The sequence below is a fragment of the Callospermophilus lateralis genome, unplaced genomic scaffold (assembly GCF_048772815.1).
Source record: "Callospermophilus lateralis isolate mCalLat2 unplaced genomic scaffold, mCalLat2.hap1 Scaffold_83, whole genome shotgun sequence".
NCBI classification, from domain to species: Eukaryota; Metazoa; Chordata; class Mammalia; order Rodentia; family Sciuridae; genus Callospermophilus; species Callospermophilus lateralis.
Window position 1 is genome coordinate 3,347,574 of NW_027516368.1, and position 21,031 is coordinate 3,368,604.

General features: G+C 47.8%; 1 pseudogene; it reads left to right on the plus strand.

Annotated features, from left to right (window-relative positions):
• The first annotated feature begins 257 nt into the window (after positions 1-257).
• LOC143641039 (paired box protein Pax-2-like) overlaps positions 258-21,031 on the plus strand; it is a 76,241-nt pseudogene continuing 55,467 nt past the window's right edge.

Below are 21,031 nucleotides of genomic sequence, written 5' to 3' on the forward strand. Positions count from 1 at the left end.
CGCTCTGCTGATTGTCCAGTCCCGCGCCCCGAAGGTAGGAAGTTGCGGGCACTGCGGTTGCAAGCCCCCGCTGGCCCTGAGGAGTCCCGGCGGGGAGCTCAGCGCAGCGGCCCCCGCCCCCGCGCGCCCCACAGCTGCCGGGCGCCCGCTCACCCTCCCTCCTTCACCGTCCCTCACTTTTCTCCTCAAGTCCTGAAGTTGAGTTTGCGAGGCGACACGGCGGTGGCGCCGCGCTGCTCCCGCTCCTCTGCCTCCCCATGGATATGCACTGCAAAGCAGACCCCTTCTCCGCGATGCACCGTGAGTACCGGCGCCCGGCTTCTGCTCGGGTTCCAACCCTGTCTAATCCCAACGCAGCCCGGCCCCTGCACTCAGGTCCCATCTCGGAGGCCACGCTGGCTTTTCCCGTTCTCTCTTTTCGTTCTACCTCTTTTCCTTTGCCCGGTGTTTCTAACGCCTTTAGCTTCTCTCCCTTCTTCCTTCTGTAACCCACGCTTATTCCTCTGCCTGCCTTCCTACCTTCCCTGGTACTCATCACCTGCTTTTGCTCCTTCCACCTGCTCCTTCTTAGGTCGTGGGACCCACAGCCCTAGGCGGGGGTTCCAGCTCCCTAGTCAGCCTCTTGCCCTAGACTGGAGGACTAATTGACAGGCACTTTTTAGGGTGTTGTGGTTTTTCTCCCTCTCTGTTTTCTCTCACTCTGTCACCCTCTCTCAGTTTGTCTTCTTCTCCCCACTCCCTCATCTCTACCTTTCTCAGACTTGGAGTTGTGGGTGTCAGGGAGGAGACTTCTAGCTTGGACAACCTGAGTGTTAGGACAGTTGGTCAGAAGAGAGTGGGGGTGGGGTGCCCCCTTCTGACCCTCCGCTTTCAGCATCTTTTTGGCCCTTCCAGCCTAGTCAAAACTTCTCCTGGGCTGATTTGAAATATTTCCTTCCTCTCTCTTTCCCATTTCCCTTCCATCTCCTTTCCCTTTGAGTTGAGAATCCAAGGTTGGCAGGACGTGGCATTGTCTTTCCCTACCTCTGCCCTGGGAGATGTTCTAAAACAAAAAGGGGTTAGAGGAGAAATCGAAGTCAAGAAGAGAGCAATCAGGGCAGCCGTCCAAGCTGGCCCCTGGGCAGAGTGCAGCTCTGCTCAGTTCTGAAGCCTTCTTGCCTGCCTCCCACTCCCTGTTAAGGATCTTTCAGTCAGTGTCCTGGGTAGGGGGTCAGCAAAGAAGGAAAAATGAGGGGGAAAGAACAAAAGGAAGGCAAATCCCCAAAACTGGGGGAAAATGAAAGAGAAGTCAAAACAAGGGAAAGGAAATCAAAGACAGAAAATTGAAAGGATGATACAGAAAAAAAAGAGAAAAGGAGAAAAGAAACAGGAAAAAGAATTGTTTTAATGAAATTTAAATTTATCTAATTCATATTATGTTTTTTAGCTTGGAAAACCATGAGATATTTAAGCAGACATTTAAAATAAAAAGATAAATAAGATTCTAAGTAGAAAACCCCTCCCCATCTGTAAATTAATAATTAAGATAATTTGCAACTTTTCACAAGGAAACTTTTTAGACCTGGCTTACCTCTGTGCTTAAGACAAGAAAGCCAAGAAGAAAGAGCTGTGTTTCTCTAGGCATATATTTAGCTTTTGGGGGGGGGGTCTTTGAAAACTACTCCTGGGATAAAATATATTTCCCTAAATAATTTCTGAGTACAGGAAACCCAAGCCGAGGGTTTCAGGCAGTTGCTTTTCGCTGCAAGCCGGGCCGGAAAGCCTTGCTCCTTTTCAGGAGTGGAATTAGGTCCTCACGCCGTCTTCACCCAGCCCGCCTGTCTCGCAGCCGGCTGCCACAGCTTTGGCTCTCTTCTCTGGAAGATTGCGCCTGGGCCGCGCACTGATAGCCACTTTGAAACCCAAAAGGGAGCAAGGACAGCAGAAGGTGGTCAGAAGAAAGGAGAGAGTCGCCGCGCAGCCGGCGGGCTGGCTGACTCGCCGGCCAGCAGCTACAGTCCGAGTCGTCACCGCCGGCAGTGGCGCATTCCAGGCCTGACTCAGCGCCAGCCCGGCAGACCTCCGGCCTCCGGTCGACCACCGGCCCGGACGTCTGCCGTGCCCCCTTCCCATCTCCACCCTTTAAATTGGGGCTGAGGGGCCAGGCCCGGAGCCCGGGGAGGCTGAATTATTCATCTTTAATCTGCCCGCAGCTGCCGCCTTTTCATGCTGGTAACGCGAGTTCTCCCGGGGCCTAAATTATTGATGGTTGGGGTTTGGAAGGAGGGAAGGGGTGAGGAGTGGGACTAGAGATAGGGAGATACAGGAATGGGGGCAAAATAAGAGGTTCTGGCCTCCCAAGAGCTACCTAATCAGAGGCCTCTTCCCAGGTATTTCACCCGATTTCTTTTGGTTTCCCCAGAAGGGGACGGGAGAAAAAGCGAAGGGGGCACAAGATGCCCCCCGCTTTTTCCGAACTCGCTTGAGGCCAGCATGGCAGGGGTTGCAGGTTGCTGGCCCAGTCTGGCCTAAGCTGCTACAAGTCTCTGAGCTTGGATTGCTTGCTAAATGCCGCTGCAGGTTGATCGCTCTAGGTGCAGGATTTCTAGTCTGTGGTAGGCCAGGGAGAATGGGGCACCAGGGCAGAACCCTCAAGTCTGGCACCCGGTGACCACCTTGCCTCTTGTATTGGAAACCCAGCTAATAGGACTGGAAACCCAGAATCCTCCTTTTGGCCAGAAGAGCAAACGCTCTTGTTGCTGGGTTCCCTGGGCTCTCTGGGCGGCTGGGCTCTAAGAGGTCAGAGGGACTGGTACTGGCTTGGGCTGGCTATAAAGGGTGCCGGGTGAGTCCTCAGCCGATAGGGCAGCCTGTGTTGTAAGACCTGGGTGAAATGGTTTGCACCAAGCCCGAAGCAGTTAGCGACTGACAGGCGAACCCAAACAGCCTGTGTTCTCGGCTGCAGCGGGGAACCGCGCAGCTCTCAGGCAGCTCTCAGGTCATCATCTTGTCTTTGACAGCATCACATGCCCGACCCCTGTCTCTTCCACTCTCCCTTCTTCAGCTGGTTTTCGTTCCACTTTAGACACTAGGGAGATGAGAAGGTAGATTTTCTCCCAAATATCTAAAGATAGAAAACATAAAGGGAAGAAAAACTCCCTGCCAAAAACACACCAAACAAAAAGCACAGGGAAAGAGGTAGTGCAATCCCGATTAAAAATAAATACAAAGGAAGAGGTAGAGAGGAAAGGTGTGTGTGTGTGTGTGTGTGTGTGTGTGTGTGTGTGTGTCTGTGTGTGTCTGTGTGTCCCTCTCTATGCTTGGGGTTCGGCTGAGCAGAGTTAAGCGGACCCGGACCTCCCATCCGCTTCCAAGCCTCGCACGCACTGAATCTGCCCCTTGCATGCGGCGAAGGCGGGATCCCTCTCCAGCTAGTTCCGTCTTACCAGGCACTTCATCTCCTCACTGTCCTGTATTTGTTCCCAACTGGCATTAATCCCTTTTACCTTATTTCTCCTCCTTCCCATTCTTTTTTCTCTCCTGACTTCTCCATTCCTTCCCTCACTTTCTCCTTCGCATAGACCTGGTCTGAGAGTCGCGTTCTGCCCAGCCCTCTGTCCAATGTCTGCGCTTTCCTCTCTAGGGCCCCTGGAGTTCCAACCCCTAATCCTCCGCATTGTGGTCAGTCCCCCCGCCCCTTCCTTCTCGAGTTCAGGAATATGCCCCACAGACCTACCTGCTCCTTTAGCAAGTCTGGGGCCACGGACCCTGACTAATGGTTGGTCCCTGCTGTGTGTGGGGTGTTGTGTTTTTTTCTTGTCTCTCCCCAGCAGGGCACGGGGGTATGAACCAGCTCAGGGGGGTGTTTGTGAACGGCCGGCCCCTACCCGATGTGGTGAGGCAGCGCATCGTGGAGCTGGCCCACCAGGGTGTGCGGCCTTGTGACATCTCCCGACAGCTGCAGGTCAGCCACAGCTGTGTCAGCAAAATCCTGGGCAGGTGAGGGCCGGAGCTATCCCTGGAGACGACCTCCTCCTTCCCTGGCCCTAGGACTTGGTTAAAAGTGGAGGATGCCAAACAGGAGAGGGAGACCCCCAGCTAGAAGGGATCTAAAGAGCTGTTTCATTTGGAAAGGGAAATCAAGTGGTGGCACAGCCCTAGGAGGAAGAGTGGAGCAGAGTCAACCCAGTGCCTGCCCTGCTTCAGGAACCTCCAAGGGGAGGAAGCTCCATTTGTGGCTTCAGAAAGGGAGGGACACTTTTCCCAGCCAGTTAATGTGAAAGATGTTGGAGGAATGGGGTGGGGAGCAAAATGGGTCCCCAAGAGGAGAAAAGACAGCATTCAGGAGTCAGGAGGGTCCTGGTTCCCATAGGGCATTGTGCTCAGTAGGAAAGGGCTGGAGGTGGTGCCTCAGCCCTGGCTTTACCTGAGGCCTCTCCTGGCTTGCTCTTCCCAAGTGAAAAGCTGAGCTTTCACTCCCCCGGTGCTTATTCTGACCAATATGCACCCTGGTGTGGCTGTCTCCTAGGAGAGAGCATTCCTTAGTCCTCTGCCTCTGCAGCATTTCTCACATTAGCCAAGTTTCCTCTGGAAGTCTCGACTCAGCCACAGTGGTCCATTTCCCTCCAAGCTGCTGCCTCAGGCGGGAGAGTGGCTCAGTGGCTTCAGAGCCTGCAGCCCCCCTGCCCCTGCTACCACCCTGCTTCTTGCTGACCCTGCCGGCCTTCCCGGTGCAGGTACTACGAGACGGGCAGCATCAAGCCTGGTGTGATCGGTGGTTCCAAGCCCAAGGTGGCAACGCCCAAAGTGGTGGACAAGATTGCTGAATACAAGCGACAGAACCCGACTATGTTCACCTGGGAGATCTGAGACCGCCTCCTGGCTGAGGGCATCTGCGACAACGACACAGTGCCCAGCGTCTCTTTCATCAACAGGTGAGCAAGCTCCCTGGTCTGCAGATGGGACTCCAGTTCCCAGTTTTTGCCTTCTGGGGTGTCTCCCTGAACCAGGTCTGTCCAGCCTCCACCCTGTCTTCCAGCTCCCAGCTTGAAGTCCTTTGAGTAGGGAGAGGATTCTTGGGAGACAGAGAGATAGACAAACAGACAGGGTTGTCTCCAGTTCAGAGCTGGGTATTCCCTGCCAGGCTTCTCCTGCCTGCGTCCTGGAAATGAATCCAAGTGTTTGTGGTAATTAAGACTCCAAGATTATGCGCCTCGGGATCTAGAGACAATCACAGCCCATAGCAAAGCCTTTAAAATGACCAGTGTCTATTCATTGCCTTCAACAGACTTCCCTTTCTAAAGGCATGCACTCTTTCCCAGGGGCAGCCACCAGTCCTGGCTCCCCTGCCCTCTTAGCCAACCCCCACAAAGCTTGCCTCCCAAGAGCCCAGGTTTTGCTAGCAAGCTCTGCACAAATTTCTGGCCTAGAAGTACTGGCATCCAGGTCTGCAGAGCAAATGCCAACCACCAGACAGTTATTGGCAGGATTGAGGATCTGGACAAGGAGTAGGATGCCACGCAGGGAGGGAGAAATCAGACCTTGAGACTGAAGCTTTGGAGATGCCCCAACCACCTAGGGTACATATCTCCAGGATGAAGTCTTTGCACTGATGACAGGTTCAAGAGTAGGGATGACACAAGCCAGAGTAAGCTTAACATGTAAGATAGTTAGAACTCTAATTCCCAAACTCCTTCAGTGTGTTCTCTGGGAGAATACATGGGCATGCTGCATGCATATATATCACAGCCAGTATGTCAGCATGCCTTTCTTGGGTGGCTGCAGAACACACAAGCAGCAGTTGGGCTTAGGAACCCCAGGACAGCTTCACCGTTGTGCAACTGTACAACCTGACAGTTATACACAGAGATCCTGCACAAGTCATTCACCAGTCAGAAGTAAGTTTCAGATAGCCTTGGACCTCCATTTTAAGGTTCTTCCCAAAAGAGAAGAGGGCTAAGAATTCCACACCCCATTATTCTTTGCACTCTTTTAAAGGCTCACTATCAAGGTGACTAATAATTCAGATGGTGCCTTTTTCTGAAACTGGCATCACCAATCACAGGGTTTTTATTAAAATATTTTGCAAATGATATGGAATTATCCCAAATCATCCTGAAAACAGCAGGTAGAATTAGCTGGTAGAATGTACCTTGGCTAAAGAAGATTCCCTCTGCCACACTCGTGCTGTAACGTACTGCAAGGCGACCCCAGAAATTATCCCAGTGTGTGCCATCTGTATTAAAATGGTTATTCAGTTATGAACAGGGTAACATAATACTGATCAGCTAATTATACACCCTCCGAAACCCTCCAGCTCCCTGGGTCTGGCTTAGCCAGGTATTGAAAATATGATGGTTTGACATTCAGATACCTTCCAAAGAAGCTGGAGAAAAAGGCTGGGTGGTTTGGGAGAGGAATAAGTCCTTTGCATTTGAAAGTCAGGAGGAGGCTAAGGAAGCTGAGGGCTGAGGCAAGAGTGCTGGTTAGGGAAAAAAGGGGACAAAGCATTGTTTTCTGAGCCATCTGAGACTGTCTCAGCTGGCTACTGGCCCTGACAGTGAGTTGGAACTGAGGTCTTAGGAGGAGAGCAGCTGGAGCCAAGAGTGACCCAGTAGAGGACCTGCGTTGCTGAACTAGGTGGTGACATCTGGGTAATATTTCATAGAAATGCTTGTTGTCAGTGATGGGATTTTCAAGCATTTGGAAGAACCCAAGATGTGTATAATTAAGGTGATTCGTTTCCTTGTGTGGCATGGAGGAGTGGAACAACAAAGTAGTTGTGGTGGCAGCCCTATCTAACACAAAAGATGTTTTTGGAAGCTGGCTTAGGCACAAGTGTGGGATGTTTCATCCTCAAAAGCCATAGAGTGTAGGCAACAGGTGACCTGAGAATCAAGCTCCGGAGACCTTGAGGTACACTCACCAGAACTGGGGGAAAAAGTAGACAAGCGAGCCATCTGTGAGATGCATGGCCTCACATGACATCTCTGACAGCCTCAGAAACTACCCAGCAAAGGGCCCTATCACCAGGGGGGCATAGAGGCTTCCTTGGGTGCAGAGAAATAGCTAGATTTTGCTGGAGATGGAGAGGGAATATGAGGAAGGAATGGGGAAGCCACTGGTAGCACGGTGGCAAGCCCTGGGTATAAAATTAGGCTTCATGGCTTCTTTTGTCAACAAGAAGCAGTCAGGTTATTCTTGATTTTGCTTTGGGCAGAATTCTCCCACAGTTCATATTTTGGAAAGAATTCTAGGAGCTGCTAGGATACCCCATCCTTAGCATCCTTCTGGTATGTGCTCTGCTCTTAAGGAGAGGGTTTTTTTGAGATGTGCTTCACCCTAACACTTGATAATGACAGGATGTTTCTACTGGTGCTTTTTTTTTAAACTTAGCTCTTTCTCAATTCTGAGAATTCTCAGTCTCTGTAGGAAGAACATAGAGATTTTCCTCTGTGCGGAGACTAGTGCATGGGAAAATGGGGAGTTTTAAGTTCAGAGATTTATTGTTGGAGAGTTGTCCACTTAACGGTCCTTTCAAACAGTTTTGAGTAAGGGTGGCAGGAGCCAGCATTGGCAAGAAAAGAAGTTCACACATGCTCACCCACCTGAGCCAAAGGTTTTTCACCTTCTCCTCCCCAAAACAGATGCTGTCGCCGCACTTGAAATATGCTGTTATGGCGATAAATTAAATTGCTTTTTGTGTTTAAAAATGGTTTTGGCATTCTCTGATCCTGTCGCGATAAAAGCTTAGTGTCCAATCTCCATTCTCCATCAGCAAATCCTCTTGGAATTGCCTTTTTGGGCCAAAGGAGTGTGCCAGGGAGGCCTCTGTACTCCCAGAGAACACTGTCCAAAACCTCAAGTTGACTGGGTCACTTAACACATGGAATTTATCCGAATCATTCTTAATATTGGGTTACTGATCGCTGACACAGAATTGCCAGCTCTTCAGCTTGTACGCCACTGCTGTGGAGGGCTGGTGTTTATAATCAGGTGACTTTGGATTGAAACCTGGCATGGGAAATTGCCTGGAGCAGGGAGAAATGGAGGGAGATCCCTGCTACCAAAGGAGGGAAAAGTCACTAAGTTACATGGCTGAGCAAATGACTAGGCGGAGAGGATTTCCCTGATTATGTGCCAGAGTCTTCTGGTTTGGCTGTTGCTCTGGTCAGGGAATACAGCTCCTTTGAAAGAATAACATGAACTCCAGATGAAGTCTAGGGTTACTGGAGATCCTCTGAGGGTGCATTCTTGGAGTGAAATGACAATAAGGGCACCACTTTCTAACTTTTTGAGGCTGTCCTACACTCTTTGGAACCAGTGACTCCTCACCCCTACATTTTTTGGAGTGGACCTTTCCAGAGTCTGCTCCTTACTGCCCACCAACCACTGGTGCTCTCCCTTAGCTTATTTGGTTCAAAATAAGCACGTTCCTTCTAGCTGTGGCAACGCTCGCTGCAACAAGGTGATAGCCCCAGCACACGTGTTAAAAAATTCCAGTCTGTCATTCAGGTGTTTTCTGATCCCTCCTAACACCACTGTGTCATTCTCAGGTCTTTATCAAAGGTCTGGCAGTGGGGGTGACAGTGGTCTACCAGTTGTCCTTTCAAGTAAGCTGGGAGTTAGTCATTCCAGGACCTGAAATGTTGAAGATGACTTCAGGGCTAGGGTCTGTTTCTCTTTCTCTGAAACTCACATTCCAAAACATTGCATGTTTGATTCTGGCTTAGCATGGTGGCATTGCCTGCCATATCTCCATATCCTCATAGCTGTTGGTGGTCAGTGCTTTTGGACTCAGGGCAAAAAGCCAGAGTGGATCAATGAGTTAAAAAAAAAAAGTCCACAGAGGAGTGAGAGAAATAAGGACAGAGAACCTGCTTTTGGGGCACTAGGCTTAGCACACTGGGGCCGCAAGTAACAGTTTATTCTCAGCAGTTTCTAAGAAGCCATGCCCACCCCAGAGGGTGTCTCCAGCTGTTAAGGTCTCCTATCCTTAGAACATGCGAAGCAGGCATGACTATCCATCCTATTCTTTAACTTGAGCTGGAGTTGACTCTTGAAAAGCCCATTTTGTTTCCTCAGTTGTTTTAGCCTGGACTTCTTGGCCAGCAGTTGTATTTGTCTGTCTCCCTATTGACTGGCTTGTGGATGTTCAGGCTACAATATCACCTCTGGTTGAGGGCAATGACTAGTCGCCTTGAGTTCTATGTCAGCTGGCAACTTTTAAGAAGAGGCACACAGGAAGGGTTATTCCTAACAAAAGCCCCAGGTGGGTTTTGGAGGATGATGCAAAAAAGAAAAGAGAGAGGGAGACCCTAAATAAGTAAATAAATAGTGTCCCAACTGTTCCGAGAACTCAATAAAACAATCACATCAAATATGAAGAGGCATAAATCTTGTGTCTGCACAGGTAACCTACTCAATTGCTTTTATTATCGCTCAGGCTGCCTCCATTTATTACCGTCCATGACCCCGGCAAAGGAGACTGCATGGAGGGTGGTCTCCAATGCAATCCTACACCCAGAGAGGCAACAATCAGCCCATACAGCCAGGTATTTCGATGGGAACCCAGGAAGGGCCCATCTGTCTGCATGAAAACCAATCAATAACTCTGTAACCAGAGCCCTTGTCACAGGGAAATGGATAACACAACAGTTCAATAGAAGGGCCACAAGGGGAATTAGCCAAGTGGAGATGGGGCAGGGCAGGAATGGCTCCTACAGAAGGGAAACAGGGGTGACCAGAGAAGAGAAGATTGGGGAGGCAGTGAGGATGAGGCAAGGGAGAGCAGTAGCCTCATATGTCTATTGACATAAGGTGGGGGCTTGTTGTGCAGAGTAGAGTCAGGGATAGAGAAGCAGCATTGGAAGTTGGGGTGGTGGGAACCTGTTTTGGAGGGCAGTTGGGAAATGGGTATTTTTGGGGGGCACACAGGATGGTGTAATTGTAAATGTGACAGGATATGCTCACGGGCTACATGATAGCTTCTAGACAAAGAGTAGCAATCATAGTAACTGGTGCAGAAGATTAATTACACTTCCCCCAAAGCCTGTATTCTGAAAAGGGGGCTTCTTATAAACCCATGTGGGATGGGGGTCCTGCTCCCTCGTCCTCTTAGCAAGGCTAATGAAGGAACACCTTAATCCAGGTGCCCGTTGTACATTCCCAGCTTCCTAGACCTGCATCTCTAGTTGCATCTCTAGCAGTTTTGCCTCTTGGTGCTCAGGTCTGGCATTACTGCTAACTAGGGCTGCAGTTCTTATATTAAGAGGAAAATTAATATACTAGAAAGAAGTCCTTCTTCACTTCCTGTTCCTTAAAAGAATGCAGTAAAGGATACTCACCTGACCTGCCAATTCTCTGGCTCCCTACTTGCTTTCTCATACCTTCTGACCAGCCAAGCCAGTGTCCAGAGCTCAGATTCCTGCAAGGGAGACAGCTGCAGGCACAGCTCACTCACTCTGGGTGCATCTGGAGAAGGCAGAGTGAGAACTGAGATCTGAGGAATGGGAAACAGTGTCTCCCAACCAATCTCCATAGCACAGGAGGCATACCAGGTGGGGAAAAGTGACATCACCTAGGATTATCTATCTACCACTGAACCTCTGGGTTGAGGTGTTTTCTCCTGTTGGTCATGTTTTCTGTTGTGGTACTACCACTGCACAGCTTGAATATATTCATGATGGATTATAGACATAAAGGTCAATGTCTTCTACGTGTGGGTCTTCTGTGTGCCCACCAGTGTCTGCTGTTAGGTGCAGACCTCTGAGGCCAAGAGGAGGAAAGGGAGGAAGGCCCACAGGACATGACCTATAGTCACAGGCAAAGGCCTGGTACCTTGTACTTGGGCCCAATAAGTCAGTGGGCTGTGGGCAAAGTGGTAGCAGTAATAAGGCTGAGCTAAGGATGCCTCATTTCAGAAAACTGGGACCAGATTTTTTTTAAAATTATTTGCATAGTAATACTCTATAGTTTAATTAGCTCCCAATCAGAGGGAATTTGCTGAACTAATGCCATATCACTGTCTGACATACAATTGTGTGACCAGCTGTCCATCATTGCTTCAACACTCCAGCCCCAGATCCATTGGCAATGCTAGTTAGGGACCAACCACATCAGCAACCAAGAAGACACTCTTCCAGTATAACTCTTCCTCCCAAGCTATGGTCCAGTGACTCACAAGCCAGGTCTTCCAACAGGAGGCATGGCACTGGGACATAGTCATGGGCAGAGCTCTCCCTAGGACAGGCCCAGGCCTAGTCTTCAAAGCCTCCCCCAATAATCCAGGTGCCAAGAAATGAGGAAGAGGCTCTGGGTCAGAAATGCATGATTGGACCTGGCTAAGAGGCCAGGCAGGGCATGGTGGCAGAGGCAGCTGCTTTGGGGCCTCCTGAGGAGGGCTGGGCACAGAGAGCTGATGAGCATATGGGAAATAAGAGGAAAATGGCCTTGCCTGGAGGAAAAGGAGCAGGCCCCACGTACCAGGGAATTTTCTGGTAAGAGAGGAAGGTGTGTAGGAGGCGGATGAGAGTGCTCATAGAGCTAGGATCACCTTATAACTTGTCCTCAATCATAAAAATAGCAGGACCCCTCCCTACATTTCTTGAGAGATGACACGATGAGAAGTTTTGTGTTTAAAGAGAGGAGCAGCACTGAGTCACTGGGCAGCATTCTATTCATTTTATTATCAGGATGTCGGGGAAGGAGGTTAGTGCCCACAAGTCCAGACTGTCAAGACTTTTATTTGCCAAAAGTGGTGAAGGGGCAGCTACTTACAACACAAATGTCTTCCAGATTCTGGCAAGGAGGGTACATGGCTCTGGGAGGATCCATGGCTTATGGGAGCCTGACCTGTAGGCATTGATATAGGAAAGCTTGAGGAGGGTGCTGGGGATGGAACCCAGGGCTTTGCATACATTAAGCAAGCTCTCTCCTGCTGAGCTACATCCCCAACCCAGGAAGACTCTTTTGATAACTCTGTGCTAGACATAGGGCTTGATTCATCCTGGCCCTAGATAGGCAGCCTCTGGTCTATGTAACTCAATGCACTGACTAGTCTTTCTGCTTTAGGCCAGAGCAGTAACCTCAGTGCAAGTGCTAGAGGATAGGACATTTTCTGAGCCCCTTAGTCCAGAAGGTCATGGGGAAGGGAGTATGGGAAGGAGAGGAGAAGAGACGTGAATGGGAAGGGGACAGGAGGTGAGGATGTGGACTGCAAGAGTGAGGAGGGAGGTGGGAAGCTGAAAGGTGAAAAAGAGCTGTCTGGGAGCTGCTTTGATCTGGCTGGGGTTCCTTAGGACAGGAGAATGTGGCAGGGTCAGAGAATGCATCCACAGAGCTTGAAAAGGAGAATTGGATCCTGCTCATCTGAGCCAGAGTCCTTGATATCCTTCAAGGTCTCTAAGGTGATTGAAGGGAGCAACAGCTCCAGGCAGCTGGTCCAGGCTGATGAGACATTGAGGAGCAGTTCAGAGGTGATAAAAGAGTAGAGGCCAAGGAAGAGAAAGTAGGAAAGTTTCTGAAAAGAGAGTGGAACAAAAGAAGTGACATTGGGGGGATAAACTTGCAGAGCTGGGAGTGGTGTAGTGCCTTCTGTGAGGGACTCACCGGAGCTCTGGAGGTGGATATTGCCCCCTGCCCCCTCGGCACACTGCACAACACCAACAGTATCCACGGGGCTGCTGCAGTGCAGGCGCTCCAGCCTGGTCCCTAGCAGGCTGAGAAGGAAGAGTGAGAGAAAGGCCCGGAAGAAGAGGGGGCAGCCTAGCTTCCTGGGGCTTCCACATTAGAGGCCCCTCAACTCAGAGCCTCTGGTAACTTCTCTCTGGACTTTTGCTCTGCCTGCTTTCAGTCCTGCTCCACTCATAGCCATCTCCTTTTGCAGCGATCAGGAACAGAGGAAGCCAGCTGATATGCTGGGCAGCTCCTGGAGGGAGGCAAGACAGGGCAGCAGGCTGAGAAGGGAAAAGTGGAGTTAAGAAATCAGAGAGGAAGGAGAAGAGAGAACTGGGAGAGAACGAAGGGGTAAAAAGGAAGAACAAAGAATCCCCAGAGCTCAAGCAAATAGAAGCAAGTGCTGGGGACAGCGCTCCATAATACTGGTGCTCCCTCTTGACCCTGGAGTCTTGGCTGGGCTCTGCTGCCCTGCCCGTGTCTGGTAGGTAAATGAAGGAAGCTGAAGAGGCCAGGAGCTTTATGGACAGTACTGGCCTGATGGACCATGGAGATGGTCAGGGAGGAGCCCCTCATTTGGCCCCTTATTCTGCCAGCTCTCATTATAATTCTAGAGGGTGAGCTCTGGTGTGTGCCTTAGTGTGTTACCCTGAAAGAAGCTGGTGAACATGTGGTGGGGGCCTCTGTGTAGCTCTGATTTAGAAAATGTATATGGGCTGGTGGCATCTAGCCAAGCTTGGCTTTTGTGCCCATGTCTAAATGGCCTAGCATTCCAGGGAGCTCCTGGAAGGAGTCACTCTGGTCAGCCCAAGTGGTCTACTATTCAGGTTTCCAGTTCATAGGATTATTTGGTCCCCAAACAAGAGTCCTTGCCATCACTTGGAGGGCCTGCTTGTTTGGGTGTTAGCAAATGCAATACAGAGAGCACAGGGTCAAAAGGACAGTAGACATCCTGATGGGTCAATAGGTAAGGGTCAGGGCAGGTCCACATAGGGTCCTGACACTGTTAGTCTGTGGACATGCACATGTCTGGGGGTGTCCACTGGTGAGCAGCATGTGTTTTCTTCATTGGAGGTGAGTGTCAAGTTGTGTATGACGGCTGGAGTGGTAAGTGTGTATAATATCCTGCTAGGTAAACTGGTAGCAGTTGTATTATTTTATCTGCCGTGTCACCTCAAAGGGAGACAGTGCTTTGGACAAGGGCTGGGATAGTTATCTCCTTCTAACATCAGCAGAGTGAACACCCCCTTTCCACAGTTCCTTCCCTCTCCTTCCTCTCTCTCCTTCTCTACACTCAGGAGCCAATCTCGGTAGATTCTAATTGAAGAGTGAGGAGAACTTGATAAGATAAGGAAGGCCATCCTTCCTCTAGGGACCAACAGAGGTTTCATGTTCCCTCTCCCCTCTGCTTCTCTAAGGGCAGACAGCCTTCCGACTGACTGTGACTGTCCGGCCTCGGGGAGAACCAGAGGGACAGAGGTATACTGAGGTTGGGGCTTGGCTTTCTGACCCCAATCACTGTGGTTCTTGGAAGGAAAGCCTAACAGGATCCTGAATAAGGGTTGGGGGAGGTAGAAGACAAACAGCAGAAGACAGGGAGAGAGAAGTGAGAGCCTGCTTGGAGCGACACTGACCAGCCACACTGTCAGTTTGGGCCACAAAAATAGACTGGGAAGGGGAAAGCATGCACACTCTGAAAGCTTTCACCTAGATTTCAGAACTAAGCACTCAGCTCCCTATAGAGGGGACAACCCCAGTTCAGGGCCAGCTGCTCCTTAGAACAGTGTTGGCCCTCACTCTCAGCCTCCTGCCTCCCACTCAGCAGATGACATCTGCCTCTTCCTCCACTCTCATCGCCCGTTAACTTGACTGTTAAGAGACAGCTCGGAAGGTCATGCGGACTCCTTAAGAGATGACCTCCCAGGGCAGGTACAAAAAAAGTTGAGAGAAATTCATTTCATGGCTAGTGGCTGCTTAGAAAAGGCGATTCCAGCAGACGAATGTGATAAATGTTAACTGAGCATTAATCGCATTAAAGAGGGCCCTATAAACTTTTCATTTCTAATTAAATTCGTCCAGTGCAAGCAAGTACTCTGGCCTTTGTTTATGTGGAAAATTAGAATGCAAATACAATGGGATTTATTTCCAGGAGTGGAGTGATGGGCTGGCCTCTCTGGCTACTGGTCTCCAGGCCTGTCAGGCCAGGTAACTGCTTCTCTGGAGGTATTGTGCCCCTTGTGACAGATTTTTGTGTGAAGGGAGAGACCAGAATCCAAGGTCAAATAGAGTTAGGAAAGGGGAAAAGGTGTAAAACGAATTAAAGAGAAGGAAAAAGGGCAATAAGTGGCCCAGGATAAAGAGAATCATGGTCCTGTTTTCCCTCCAACTCACACCTGTAGAATAAAATCCCAACACCTTGCTTGTGAATAATGTCATTGCAAGCCTTCTCTGAGATGAAGGAGTGCATGGGGGAATTTGGAGGAAGTGGCCCTATAAGCTATATGTGGATCCCCTCCTAAGAGGACTCAGTGGTCATCTATAGGATGGGCCCACCACCTGGATTTGTCTCTGGAATTTTGGGGCTGCTGTCTACATCATGGTTTTGCTGGGCTCTTCCTGCCAGTGCCAAGTGGCATTGACACGGAGCAGTGGAGCATAGAGGCACAAACTGAAGAGGACATTGTGCATGCACACTCGCACGCACTCAGCCTTCTTACACGTAGGGAGAGCCAGTTGCTCATGAGAATAAACAAATGTCCCTTGAAAGGAGTCTTTTAGTGCCCTAACCCCTTTGATAAAAGCAGTAACCCTAAATGTTATTGAATAGAACAATCTAAAGTTCCTATTTGCAAAAACATAAATTAAGTCCAGGGGAGAAAAAACCCGAGTAAGAAAAATCATTTGGCTGTATCAGAGATACTGAAAGATAGCTCTGCTGCTCTATGATTAGGGAAGTTGTAAACAGCATTAAAACACAGAGGAGAAGGAAATGGAGGTAGGAGAAGTGGGAAAAGGCAGAACACTAAATCACAAATAGAGGTACATATACAAAGTCACAAACCAGATTTACGCCAAGCTTTGCAAAATCTACAGCCTAGACTGCCAATGTGTAGAGACACCGAGTACACAGACACACAGGCATTTGGAGAAGAGGCAGTGTGGAGAGGGTGGATTGGTTGCACCGTGGGCAGGCTGCTTGCTGTGCTGGATGCTGGGATTGATCCATCAGCTTTGCTGTGCAGGGATCTGATTGATATGGTTCTTTAGACAGCCAAGGATACAGCTTTATGAGGTTTTTAAAGGTCTTTAAGCACATGAGTCTCTTGTGAGCTAGATCCATGTTCTAATGGATCTCCAAGGTAGCAACCCATTCCCACAATGCCATTTGCCTGACTGATTTTTCGAATAGCTGCTACCCCTGTCCTCTTTAGTCTGTTTTATTCTGGGTTATTCTTTTCCTCTTTAGTGTTCACTTACGTGTCTTGGAAATGCATGAGCACTTGCTGACAAACAGGTTAATGACTGTGGCAACTCCCAAACATCTGGATGAAAACAAAAAAACTTTAGTCAATCATCTATAAAGGTTGTCCATATGATGCCAAAGATCTGGTATATTAGAAATATTCACCTAATTGATTGGATTTCCCAGTTTTTATGCAGGCACAGAAACAACACATTGGGAAACACCTGTTTTCAGAGAAAAATGTTCTAGGAAACTAAGTGTTGTGGTTAGTTTTTCTCCCCCCAGTTCTGGGCATGGAATCCTAGGACTCAAGCATGCTACCCAAGAGCTCTACCACTGAGTTACACCCCAGGCTGATTTTATTTTATTTTGAGATTCAGTCTAAGTTTCTGAGGCTGGCCTCAAACTTGCTATCCTTCTGCCTAAGCCTCCTGAATAGCTGGGATTACAGATATGCCCCACTGTGCCCAGCTAGAAAGTATCTTTGCTGCATTTGGGTCTGATTTCTGGTTTGAAAGAAGGCTGGCATTTACTGGGTAGTGGAAGAAGTTAGTGGGGGCAGCTGAGAGGAACTTTGCTTCCCCAAATATTTTGGTCAGGAAGATCACTTTGTACACATAAGCTGAAGCTTATTTGTCATTCATCAGGGGGTCCACTTTGCCATCTTAAGGAGACAATCAGGTTTTTAATAGATTTGATTTTTTATTGATTTATTCTTTCATTTATACATTCAGAAAACCTTTGCTAAGCACCTACTATATGCTAGGCAATTCACATACAGTTGTGTGGCATAAAGTAAGAAAGGAAGCTCTGGGGAAAACTTTGAATCTAACTTCATTACTCCCTGGCTACATGGTTTTGAGCAATTTCATTTCCTCTCTAGACCTCAGCTTTCTCATTCATATATCATGGGTATAATCATGTAGGTCTCTCATAGGTTGTCATGAGGGTTAAATAAACTAATCTACATAAACCTGCTTAGACTTGCACTTGGCCGATATTAAGGGCTTGACAAATGTTATTCTTACTGTAGTAGTAATTGTTAAGTGTGTGTTTCTTTCCTTTTATTATAAGTTTTTTCTTTTCTTGGTACCAGGGATTGAACCCATGAGCACTTAACCACTGAGTCACATCCCCAGCCCATTTTATGTTTGTATTTTGAGACAGGGTCTTCTTGCTAAGTTTCTTAGGAACTTGCTAAGTTGCTGAGGCTAACCTTGAACTTATGATCCTCCCAAGTCAGCCTCCCAAGTTGCTAGGATTACAGGCATGTGCTGCCTCACCCAGCTAGTGTGTATTTCTTGTTATGTGTCTATATCAGTGTGTGTGCATTCTGGTTTGTGTTTGCATAAACACTGAAATCTTTTTAAAAAGAAAACTTGAAGAACCACAAGGATATTCTATGAATAGTGTTGTGTATCATAAAGGCCAGTGAGAATTATGGTATCCTGTGAGCCCAGTAGATTTAAGAAGCAGATCTGTTCTGTGTGCTTTTTAATGGCAGGAAGTGGGGGGGTCTCTGCAATTCAGTTCTCTGACCATTGAACAGAATTGGGCAGGTAATTGTCCCCTTTGTTCACTTTGTGAGCTCAACCTGTGTGTGTGTGTATGTGTGTGTGTGTGTGTGTGTGTGAGTGTGTACTGTGTATAAGTGCACACTCCTCCTCTGGATGAGCCTGCTGTGGCTTGAGGAGTTGAAGGTTGGCATTTTCCCAACTGCATGGCATTTTCATGGGTTGTGGTGTTTTGCATTTTGTAGGGTGTTTTTTTTTTCTTTTAAAGATAAAATGAAATGATAGTAGGAAAAAAATCCTCTTGTGATGGGTTTGAACGGTTTCTATGATTCTTAAATGTCACAGACAGGAGAGGAGAGGGAGGTAAACAGGAAGAGTAGGGGATTAGAGGGCCGAAATGGAGATAAGAGAAAGGATGAAAAGGGAGAGGAAGCAGCAAACAAATATTTGATGAATTCAAGCTAAATCTGTCAACGAGGGTCTTGCATATCTGGATATTCCCAGGGAGCGTGGGAATTTGATAATCATTGTAGTTATTTTCATTGCTAAGGAGTAAATAATTTTAAGAAAAAAAGTCAAGAGCCAGGTGCACCTATAATCACCTCAACTCAGGAAGCTGAGGCAAGAGGATTGCAAGTTCAAGGCCTGCCTCGGCAACTTAGTGAGAACCACAGCAACTTAGCAAGACCGTCTCAAAATAAAAAAAAAAAACAAGAAGAGCTTCAATGTAGCTCAATGGTAAAGTGTGCCTGGGTTCAATCCTCAGTACCACCACCAAAAAAAAAAAAAGAGTTCAAGAAACAAAATTTAATTTGGACTTAATCTATTTGCTACGCCTATTTACTCTGTGTCTGGCAAGAATAAAGATCAAAACAAAGGTTTCCCAAATACACAATGATGTTTCTTCCAGCTCCATGGGAAATTCTATAGAATGAGTCTGAGTTCTAGTTTCATTCTTGCCTGAAATTCTCCTTGCCCCTTTGGCTTAGTTAACCAAGTTCAACTTGGGGAACTTCCAAGGATCCTAACAGCTCTAATGGTCATTTGTCTGATGTCTTAATGGTTACTTTATTACCCTTTTATTTGTTGTCAAATTTAATACCTACATTCTACTATCTCTCATTTATACCCATTAACTGGTGAAAGTTCAGATTTTTTTAATTAGAAAAAATTTTAAATGAGCTGAATTGGAATTGTGAGAGCTGAATTATCCTCAAAGTATATTTTTTATACGTGTAAAATCTGCATGAGGGCTGTCATCTTCCTTTCAGCCTATTCATCACCAAAGGGCTGGCTGCCACCTCAAGACGGAGATGGGCAATGGTGGCCTCCACCAACCCCTAGCCCCTGCATTGCCCAAATAGACCAGAAACCAGAAAGGAGCTGCTTCCTTTTCCCATGCTACCTGACTGCTTTTTTATTGAACTTCTCTGCTTAAAACACACACACACACACACACACACACACACACACACACACACACACATTCTCTCTCTTTCTTCTTGATTTGCCTTAGGATCTTATGTACATCAACACACTTGTAAACCTCTTTGTATATGTGCATTGGCTAATCTTAGGGCTGATTTACTCAATTTACTCAAGCCCTAATATTGACTCTCCTCCTCCTCCTCACAGTCATAGCTAACCAGTGATTACTGCAGTAGGAACTGTTCTAACCATGTTGCTTGTATTAATTGATTTAAGCCTCATGAACAACCCCACAGGGCTTTGTGGGATTGTTTACAGATGATGTAACTGGAGAACAGAGAAGTTAATAACTTGCTGGAGGTCACCAGTTGCATAGCAGAACTAGGACTTGAACCCATGAAGTACTCATTTGTCTGCCATGTCACACTTCATATGCACTCAGAATAAATGGAAGTGCAGGCATGGGTAATTTCTTGGAAAGCTCTGTATATTTTGTATAATTTTGCAGTCTTTTTTTAATTTTTAGAAGTAGTTGGACACAATACCTTTATTTCATTTATTTATTTTTATGTGAGACTGAGGTTCAAACCAGGGCCTTGCACGTGCTAGATGAGTGCTCTACCGCTGAGCCACAACCCCAGTCCATATTTTTGTAGTCTTAAGTCCCATTCGTTCTTTTACTTACAAGCTCAGAACAAGGACCCTGTGCCCTATTAGAAGGTCACACCTACTATATGTACCTGTAACCTCCCTTTGTGTGCAAGCTGCTGCTAAGCCACATCATCTGGGGATACTAGGAAGGAAGAAGATGCTGCTGGCCATGGCCACAGAATGGAGAGGAATGGAGTTCTTGGAACTAGAATTCATGTTATCCTCATTAGGTCTGAAGAGTTGACTCCCATCCATTCTCCTCTAGCCCCCGCTGGGACTTAGACTTTGAACAGGCATAGGGGTTCACCTAAGGGCTTCGCTCTCCAATTTAGGCAGACATAGGGAGGGTGGCATCAGGACCTCAGCCTGTGGTAAAGTCAGACCTGTTCAGTGGAGCAGAAGCAGTTTGTTTCAAGAAGAACAGAACTTTATATTTGATCATCAAGAAGAGATTTGTGGCTGGGTGTGGTGGTGTTCACCTGTAATCCCAGAGGCTCAGGAGGCTGAGGCAGGAGGATCGTGAGTTCAAAGCTTCAGCAAAAGTAAGATGATAAGCAACTCAGTGAGACTCTCTCTCTAAATAAAATACAAAATAGGGCTGGGGATTTGGCTCAGTAGTTGAGTGCCTCTGAGTTCAATCCCCAGTACCCTCCCCCAAAAAGAGATTTTTTTTTTTCATTTCTAGAATCTTCCCTTTGGAAAGGAGCAGCACAAATGACCAGGCCTGAGTAGGCTAAAAAAGCCAAAGGATGGGCCCTTTCACCCACAACCACACCAAGAAGGCAATTAGAGCAATTACCTAATCATGTACCACCACCCAGCTCCAATATCATTACTCAACCCACATCACCAAGGAGACACCCATTAACCTAATCTCTGAGACATACTTTATGAATAAAAAGATGCAGATATGATCAATGAACACAATAATTCAAAACAGAAACACAGACACTGCCACCAAACAATACTCGAATTCCTTCGACTCAGTGTTACACAAAGTACAGTCACCTTGATACAACACCACGTAACGAACCTTCCACCACCTGCCAGAATGCGTCAACACAATTCAATACACAGTAACACACAGCACATTTCAAACTCTCAGTCCCACCCCACAGGCACTCTGTACACAAAAGCTAGAGTCAGGTGGCCACCAGAGCAATGGTAAACATTGGTCAGACATACACAGAGGAGAGCCAGCATTGCAACACCCAGCCCCTCTGCACACCCTGCAGAAAATGGTCACAGTTGCAGTCTTCTGAAGCTCGGGAGCAGCCTGCCAGAGAGCAGCAGCACCATCCTGTCTCTCCAGCAGGTGGAT